At 45.8% G+C, this 9,439-nt stretch overlaps 3 non-coding genes across 3 annotated transcripts; all 3 read right to left on the reverse strand.

Annotated features, from left to right (window-relative positions):
* Positions 1-2,383: 2,383 nt before the first annotated feature.
* TRNAW-CCA (transfer RNA tryptophan (anticodon CCA)) lies at positions 2,384-2,455 on the reverse strand. Its single transcript has one exon. It is a non-coding gene; the product is annotated as a tRNA-Trp (tRNA).
* A 778-nt stretch (positions 2,456-3,233) lies between these two features.
* TRNAW-CCA (transfer RNA tryptophan (anticodon CCA)) lies at positions 3,234-3,305 on the reverse strand. The gene has a single exon. It is a non-coding gene; the product is annotated as a tRNA-Trp (tRNA).
* Positions 3,306-6,198: 2,893 nt separating this feature from the next.
* TRNAW-CCA (transfer RNA tryptophan (anticodon CCA)) lies at positions 6,199-6,270 on the reverse strand. Its single transcript has one exon. It is a non-coding gene; the product is annotated as a tRNA-Trp (tRNA).
* Positions 6,271-9,439: the final 3,169 nt, after the last annotated feature.

Here is a 9,439-nt window from a genome sequence, read left to right on the forward strand (position 1 = left end):
GACAAGTCATTGTAGACAGACAAATAAGTAGATAGACAGAATGATGAAAATATGAAAAAAGGAAATTTGATCAAGATGTGATTCAAGCTCGCAACCTTCTGATCTGTAGTCAGACATGCTAACATGTCGCCACCGAGTCCGTTCGCACACACGTGGTAGCATGTTTTGCTCGGCCTTCTGTCGAGGAAGCACAGCTAAAGAGAAGAGTCATTGTAGACAGACAAATAAGTAGATATACAGATAGATGAAAATAATAAAGAGAGACTTTTACCCGGACGTGATTCGAACACGCAACCTTCTGATCTGGAGTCAGACGTGCTACCGTGTCGCCATCGAATCCGCTTAGGGTAGCCGTTCGCACACACGCGGTAGCATGATTTGCTCGGGCTTCTGTCGATGAAGCACAGGTAAAGAGACATGTCATTGTAGACAGACAAATAAGTAGATAGACAGATGAAAATAATAAAAAGAGAGCTTGACGCGGACGTGATTCAAACTCGCAACCTTCTGATCTGGAGTCAGACGTGCTACCGTGTCGCCACCGCGTCCGTTTAGGGTAGCCGTTCGCACACACGTGGTAGCATAAATTGCTCGGCCTTCTGTCGATGAAGCACACATAAAGAGAAGAGTCATTGTAGACAGACAAATAAGTAGATAGACAGATAGATGAAAATAGTAAAAAAGAGAACTTGACCCGAACGTGATTCGAACCCGCAACCTTCTGATCTGGAGTCAGACATGCTACCGTTGCGCCACGAGTCCGCTTAGGGTAGCCGTTCGCACACACGTGGTAGCATGTTTTTCGGCCTTCTGTCGATGAAGCACAGGTAAAGAGACAAGTCATTGTAGACAGACAAATAAGTATATAGACAGAATGATGAAAATAAGAAAAAAGGAAATTTGATCCAGACGTGATTCAAGCTCGCAACTTTCTGATCTGTAGTCAGACATGCTATCATGTCGCCACCGAGTCCGTTTAGGGTGGCCGTTCGCACACACGTGGTAGCATGTTTTGCTCGGCCTTCTGTCGAGGAAGCACAGCTAAAGAGAAGAGTCATTGTAGACAGACAAATAAGAATATATACAGATAGATGAAAATAATAAAGAGAGACTTTTACCCGGACGTGATTCGAACATGCAACCTTCTGATCTGGACTCAGACGTGCTACCGTGTCGCCATCGAATCCGCTTAGGGTAGCCGTTCGCACACTCGCGGTAGCATGATTAGCTCGGCCTTCTGTCGATGAAGCACAGGTAAAGAGACATGTCATGGTAGACAGACAAATAGGTAGACAGACAGATGAAAATAATAAAAAGAGAGCTTGACCCGGACGTGATTCGAACACGCAACCTTCCGATCTGGAGACAGATGTGCTACCGGGTTACCACCGAGTCCACTTAGTGTAGCCGTACGCACACACGCGGTAGCATGTTTTGCTCGGCCTTCTGTCGATGAAGCGCAGGTAAAGAGACAAGTCATTGTAGACAGACAAATAAGTGGATAGACAGATGAAAATAATGAAAAAAAGAATTTGACCCGGACTTGATTCTAACACGCAACCTTCTGATCTGGAGTCAGACGTGCTAAAGTTGCGCCACTGAGTCCGCTTAGAGTAATTGTTCGCACACACGCGGTAGCATGTTTTGCTCGGCCTTCTGTCGATGAAGCACAGGTAAAGGAACAAGTCATTGCAGATAGACAAATAAGTAGATAGACAGATAGATGAAAATACTAAAAAGAGAATTTGACGCGAACGTGATTAGAACACGCAACCTTCTGATCTGGAGTCAGACGTGCTAAAGTTGCGCCACCGAGTCCGCTTAGGGTAGCCGTTCGCACACACGTGGTAGCATGTTTTGCACGGCCTTATGTCGATGAAGCGCAGGTAAAGGGACAAGTCATTTTAGACAGACAAATAAGTAGATAGACAGATAAATGAAAATAATAAAAAGAGAATTAGACCCGGACGTGATTCGAACATTTAACCTACTGATCTGGAGTCAGACGCGCTACCGTTGCACCTCCGAGTCCGCTCAGGGCAGCCGTTCGCACAAACGTGGTAGCATGTTTTGCTCGGCCTTCTGTCGATGAAGCACAGGTAAAGAGACAAGTCATTGTAGACAGACAAATAAGTAGATAGACAGATAGATGAAAATAACAGAAGAGAGAACTTGACATCGACGTGATTCGAACACGCAACCTTCTGATCTGGAGTCAGACGTCCTACCGGGTCGCCACTGAGTTGACTTAGTGTAGCCGTTCGCACACACGCAGTAGCATGTATTGCTCGGCCTTCTGTCGATAAAGCATACGTAAAGAGAGAAGTAATTGTAGACAGACAAATAAGTAGACAGATAGTTGACAACAATAAGAAAGAGAATTTGACCCCGACGTGATTCGAACACGCAACCTTCTGATCTGGAGTCAGACATGCTACCGTTGCGCCACCGAGTCCGCTTAGGGGTAGCCGTTCGCACACACGTGGTAGCATGTTTTTTCGGCCTTCTGTCGATGAAGCACAGGTAAAGAGACAAGTCATTGTAGACAGACAAATAAGTAGATAGACAGAATGATGAAAATATGAAAAAAGGAAATTTGATTAAGATGTGATTCAAGCTCGGAACCTTCTGATCTGTAGTCAGACATGCTAACATGTCGCCACCGAGTCCGTTTAGGGTGGCCGTTCGCACACACGTGGTAGCATGTTTTGCTCGGCCTTCTGTCGAGGAAGCACCGCTAAAGAGAAGAGTCATTGTAGACAGACAAATAAGTAGATATAAAGATAGATGAAGCTAATAAAGAGAGACTTTTACCCGGACGTGATTCGAACACGCAACCTTCTGATCTGTAGTTAGACGTGCTACCGTGTCGCCATCGAATCCGCTTAGGGTAGCCGTTCGCACACACGCGGTAGCATGATTTGCTCGGCCTTCTGTCGATGAAGCACAGGTAAAGAGACATGTCATTGTAGACAGACAAATAAGTAGATAGACAGATGAAAATAATAAAAAGAGAGCTTGACCCGGACGTGATTCAAACTCGCAACCTTCTGATCTGGAGTCAGACGTGCTACCGTGTCGCCACCGCGTCCGTTTAGGGTAGCCGTTCGCACACACGTGGTAGCATGAATTGCTCGGCCTTCTGTCGATGAAGCACACATAAAGAGAAGAGTCATTGTAGACAGACAAATAAGTAGATAGACAGATAGATTAAAATAGTAAAAAAGAGAACTTGACCCGAACGTGATTCGAACCCGCAACCTTCTGATCTGGAGTCAGACATGCTACCGTTGCGCCACCGAGTCCGCTTAGGGTAGCCGTTCGCACACACGTGGTAGCATGTTTTCCGGCCTTCTGTCGATGAAGCACAGGTAAAGAGACAAGTCATTGTACACAGACAAATAAGTGGATAGACAGAATGATGAAAATAAGAAAAAAGGAAATTTGATCCAGACGTGATTCAAGCTCGCAACTTTCTGATCTGTTGTCAGACATGCTATCATGTCGCCACCGAGTCCGTTTAGGGTGGCCGTTCGCACACACGTGGTAGCATGTTTTGCTCGGCCTTCTGTCGAGGAAGCACAGCTAAAGAGAAGAGTCATTGTAGACAGACAAATAAGAATATATACAGATAGATGAAAATAATAAAGAGAGACTTTTACCCCGACGTGATTCGAACACGCAACCTTCTGATCTGGACTCAGACGTGCTACCGTGTCGCCATCGAATCCGCTTAGGGTAGCCGTTCGCACACGCGCGGTAGCATGATTAGCTCGGCCTTCTGTCAATGAAGCACAGGTAAAGAGACATGTCATGGTAGACAGACAAATAAGTAGATAGACAGATGAAAATAATAAAAAGAGAGCTTGACCCGGACGTGATTCGAACACGCAACCTTCCGATCTGGAGACAGATGTGCTACCGGGTTACCACCGAGTCCACTTAGTGTAGCCGTACGCACACACGCGGTAGCATGTTTTGCTCGGCCTTCTGTCGATGCAGCACTGGTAAAAAGACAAGTCATTGTAGACAGACAAATAAGCAGATAGACAGATGAAAATAATAAAAAGAGAATTTGACCCGGACGCGATTCGAACACGCAACCTTCTGATCTGGAGTCGGACGTGCTAACAGTTCGCCACCGAGTCCATTTAGGGTAGCCGTTCAAACACACGTGGTAGCATGTTTTGCTTGGCCTTGTATCGATGAAGCACAGGTAAAGAGACAAGTCGTTGTAGACAGACAAATAGGTAGATAGACAGATAGATGAAAATAATAAAAAAGAGAACCTAACACGGACGTGATTCGAACACGCAACCCTCTGATCTGGAGTCAGACGTGCTACCGTGTCGCCACCGAGTCCACTTTGTGTAGCCGTTCGCACACACGCTGTAGCATGTTTTGCTCGGCCTTCTGTCGATGCAGCACAGGTAAAGAGACAAGTCATTGTAGACAGACAAATAGGTAGATAGACAGATGAAAATAATAAAAAAGAGAATTTGACCCGGACGTGATTCGAACACGCAACCTTCTGATCTGGAGTCGGACGCGCTAACAGTTCGCCACCGAGTCCACTTAGGGTAGCCGTTCGCACACACGCGGTAGCATGATTTGCTCGGCCTTCTGTTGATGAAGCACAGGTAAAGAGACAAGTCTTTGTAGACAGAAAAATAAGTAGATACAGAGATAGATAAAAATAATAAATAAGCGAGTTTGACCCGGACGTGATTCAAACTCGCAACCTTCTGATCTGGAGTCAGACGTGCTACCGTGTCGCCACCGCGTCCGTTTAGGGTAGCTGTTCGCACACACGTGGTAGCATGAATTGCTCGGCCTTCTGTCGATGAAGCACACATAAAGAGAAGAGTCATTGTAGACAGACAAATAAGTAGATATATAGATAGATGAAAATAATAAAGAGAGACTTTTACCCGGACGTGATTCGAACACGCAACCTTCTGATCTGGAGTCAGACGTGCTACCCTGTCGCCACCGAGTCCGTTAGGTAACCATTCGCACACACGTGGTAGCATGTTTTGCTCGGCGTTCTGTCGATGAAGCACAGGTAAAGAGACAAGTCATTGTAGACATACAGATAAGTAGATAGACAGATAGATGAAAATAATAAAAAAGAGGATTTGACCCGGACGTGATTCGAACACGCCACCTTGTGATCTGGAGTGATACGTGCTACCGTATCGCCACCCAGTACACTTAGTGTAGCCGTTCCCACACACGCGGTAGCATGTTTTGCTCGGCCTTCTCTCGATGAAGCACAGGTAAAGAGACAAGTCATCGTAGACAGATAAATAAGTGAATAGACAGATGAAAATATTAATAAAAAAAGAATTTTACCCGGATTTGATTCGAACACGCAACCTTCTGATCTGGAGTCAGACGTGCTAAAATTGCGCCACTGAGTCCGCTTAGAGTAACCGTTCGCGCACACGCGGTAGCATGTTTTGCTCGGCCTTCTGTCGATGAAGCACAGGTAAAGGGACAAGTCATTGCAGACAGAGAAATAAGTAGATAGACAGATAGATGAAAATACTAAAGAGAGAGTTTGACGCGGACGTGATTAGAACACGCAACCTTCTGATCTGGAGTCAGACGTGCTAAAGTTGCGCCACCGAGTCCGCTTAGTGTATCTGTTCGCCCGCACGTGGTAGAATGATTTGCACGGCCTTATAACGATGAAGCACAGGTAAAGAGACAAGTCATTGTAGACAGACAAATAAGTAGATAGACAGATTAAAATAATAAGAAAGAGAATTTGACCCGGACGCGATACGAACACGCAACCTTCTGATCTGAAGTCGGACGCGCTACCGTGTCGCCACCGAGTCCACTTAGTGAAGCCGTTCGTACACAAGCGGTGGCATATTTCGCTCGGCCTTCTGTCGATGATGCACAGGTAAAGAGACAAGTCATCGTAGACAGACAAATAAATAGTTAAACAGATGAAAATAATAAAAAAGAGAGCTTGACCCGGACGTGATTCAAACTCGCAACCTTCTGATCTGGAGTCAGACGTGCTACCGTGTCGCCACCGCGTCCGTTTAGGGTAGCCGTTCGCACACACGTGGTAGCATGAATTGCTCGGCCTTCTGTCGATGAAGCACACATAAAGAGAAGAGTCATTGTAGACAGACAAATAAGTAGATAGACAGATAGATTAAAATAGTAAAAAAGAGAACTTGACCCGAACGTGATTCGAACCCGCAACCTTCTGATCTGGAGTCAGACATGCTACCGTTGCGCCACCGAGTCCGCTTAGGGTAGCCGTTCACACACACGTGGTAGCATGTTTTCCGGCCTTCTGTCGATGAAGCACAGGTAAAGAGACAAGTCATTGTACACAGACAAATAAGTGGATAGACAGAATGATGAAAATAAGAAAAAAGGAAATTTGATCCAGACGTGATTCAAGCTCGCAACTTTCTGATCTGTTGTCAGACATGCTATCATGTCGCCACCGAGTCCGTTTAGGGTGGCCGTTCGCACACACGTGGTAGCATGTTTTGCTCGGCCTTCTGTCGAGGAAGCACAGCTAAAGAGAAGAGTCATTGTAGACAGACAAATAAGAATATATACAGATAGATGAAAATAATAAAGAGAGACTTTTACCCCGACGTGATTCGAACACGCAACCTTCTGATCTGGACTCAGACGTGCTACCGTGTCGCCATCGAATCCGCTTAGGGTAGCCGTTCGCACACGCGCGGTAGCATGATTAGCTCGGCCTTCTGTCAATGAAGCACAGGTAAAGAGACATGTCATGGTAGACAGACAAATAAGTAGATAGACAGATGAAAATAATAAAAAGAGAGCTTGACCCGGACGTGATTCGAACACGCAACCTTCCGATCTGGAGACAGATGTGCTACCGGGTTACCACCGAGTCCACTTAGTGTAGCCGTACGCACACACGCGGTAGCATGTTTTGCTCGGCCTTCTGTCGATGCAGCACTGGTAAAAAGACAAGTCATTGTAGACAGACAAATAAGCAGATAGACAGATGAAAATAATAAAAAGAGAATTTGACCCGGACGCGATTCGAACACGCAACCTTCTGATCTGGAGTCGGACGTGCTAACAGTTCGCCACCGAGTCCATTTAGGGTAGCCGTTCAAACACACGTGGTAGCATGTTTTGCTTGGCCTTGTATCGATGAAGCACAGGTAAAGAGACAAGTCGTTGTAGACAGACAAATAGGTAGATAGACAGATAGATGAAAATAATAAAAAAGAGAACCTAACACGGACGTGATTCGAACACGCAACCCTCTGATCTGGAGTCAGACGTGCTACCGTGTCGCCACCGAGTCCACTTTGTGTAGCCGTTCGCACACACGCTGTAGCATGTTTTGCTCGGCCTTCTGTCGATGCAGCACAGGTAAAGAGACAAGTCATTGTAGACAGACAAATAGGTAGATAGACAGATGAAAATAATAAAAAAGAGAATTTGACCCGGACGTGATTCGAACACGCAACCTTCTGATCTGGAGTCGGACGCGCTAACAGTTCGCCACCGAGTCCACTTAGGGTAGCCGTTCGCACACACGCGGTAGCATGATTTGCTCGGCCTTCTGTTGATGAAGCACAGGTAAAGAGACAAGTCTTTGTAGACAGAAAAATAAGTAGATACAGAGATAGATAAAAATAATAAATAAGCGAGTTTGACCCGGACGTGATTCAAACTCGCAACCTTCTGATCTGGAGTCAGACGTGCTACCGTGTCGCCACCGCGTCCGTTTAGGGTAGCTGTTCGCACACACGTGGTAGCATGAATTGCTCGGCCTTCTGTCGATGAAGCACACATAAAGAGAAGAGTCATTGTAGACAGACAAATAAGTAGATATATAGATAGATGAAAATAATAAAGAGAGACTTTTACCCGGACGTGATTCGAACACGCAACCTTCTGATCTGGAGTCAGACGTGCTACCCTGTCGCCACCGAGTCCGTTAGGTAACCATTCGCACACACGTGGTAGCATGTTTTGCTCGGCGTTCTGTCGATGAAGCACAGGTAAAGAGACAAGTCATTGTAGACATACAGATAAGTAGATAGACAGATAGATGAAAATAATAAAAAAGAGGATTTGACCCGGACGTGATTCGAACACGCCACCTTGTGATCTGGAGTGATACGTGCTACCGTATCGCCACCCAGTACACTTAGTGTAGCCGTTCCCACACACGCGGTAGCATGTTTTGCTCGGCCTTCTCTCGATGAAGCACAGGTAAAGAGACAAGTCATCGTAGACAGATAAATAAGTGAATAGACAGATGAAAATATTAATAAAAAAAGAATTTTACCCGGATTTGATTCGAACACGCAACCTTCTGATCTGGAGTCAGACGTGCTAAAATTGCGCCACTGAGTCCGCTTAGAGTAACCGTTCGCGCACACGCGGTAGCATGTTTTGCTCGGCCTTCTGTCGATGAAGCACAGGTAAAGGGACAAGTCATTGCAGACAGAGAAATAAGTAGATAGACAGATAGATGAAAATACTAAAGAGAGAGTTTGACGCGGACGTGATTAGAACACGCAACCTTCTGATCTGGAGTCAGACGTGCTAAAGTTGCGCCACCGAGTCCGCTTAGTGTATCTGTTCGCCCGCACGTGGTAGAATGATTTGCACGGCCTTATAACGATGAAGCACAGGTAAAGAGACAAGTCATTGTAGACAGACAAATAAGTAGATAGACAGATTAAAATAATAAGAAAGAGAATTTGACCCGGACGCGATACGAACACGCAACCTTCTGATCTGAAGTCGGACGCGCTACCGTGTCGCCACCGAGTCCACTTAGTGAAGCCGTTCGTACACAAGCGGTGGCATATTTCGCTCGGCCTTCTGTCGATGATGCACAGGTAAAGAGACAAGTCATCGTAGACAGACAAATAAATAGTTAAACAGATGAAAATAATAAAAAAGAGAATTTGACCCGGACGTGATTCGAACACGCAACCTTCTGATCTGGAGTCAGACGTGCTATCGTGTCGCCATCGAATCCGCTTAGGGTAGCCGTTCGCACACACGCGGTAGCATGATTTGCTCGGCCTTCTGTCAATGAAGCACAGGTAAAGAAACAAGTCTTTGTAGAGGGACAAATAAGTAGATACAGAGATAGATAAAAATAATAAATAAGCGAGTTTGACCCGGACGTGATTCAAACTTGCAACCTTCTGATCTGGAGTCAGACGCGCTACCGTGTCGCCACCGAATCCACTTAGCGTAGCCGTTCGCACACACGCGGTAGCTTGTTTTGCTCGGCCTTCTGTCGATGAAGCACAGGTAACGAGACAAGTCATTGTAGACAGACAAATAAGTAGATATATAGATAGATGAAAATAATAAAGAGAGACTTTTACCCGGACGTGATTCGAACACGCAACCTTCTGATCTGGAGTCAGACGTGCTACCCTGTCGC

The sequence above is a fragment of the Rhipicephalus microplus genome, chromosome 5 (genome assembly GCF_043290135.1).
Source record: "Rhipicephalus microplus isolate Deutch F79 chromosome 5, USDA_Rmic, whole genome shotgun sequence".
In the NCBI taxonomy this organism is placed as follows: Eukaryota; Metazoa; Arthropoda; class Arachnida; order Ixodida; family Ixodidae; genus Rhipicephalus; species Rhipicephalus microplus.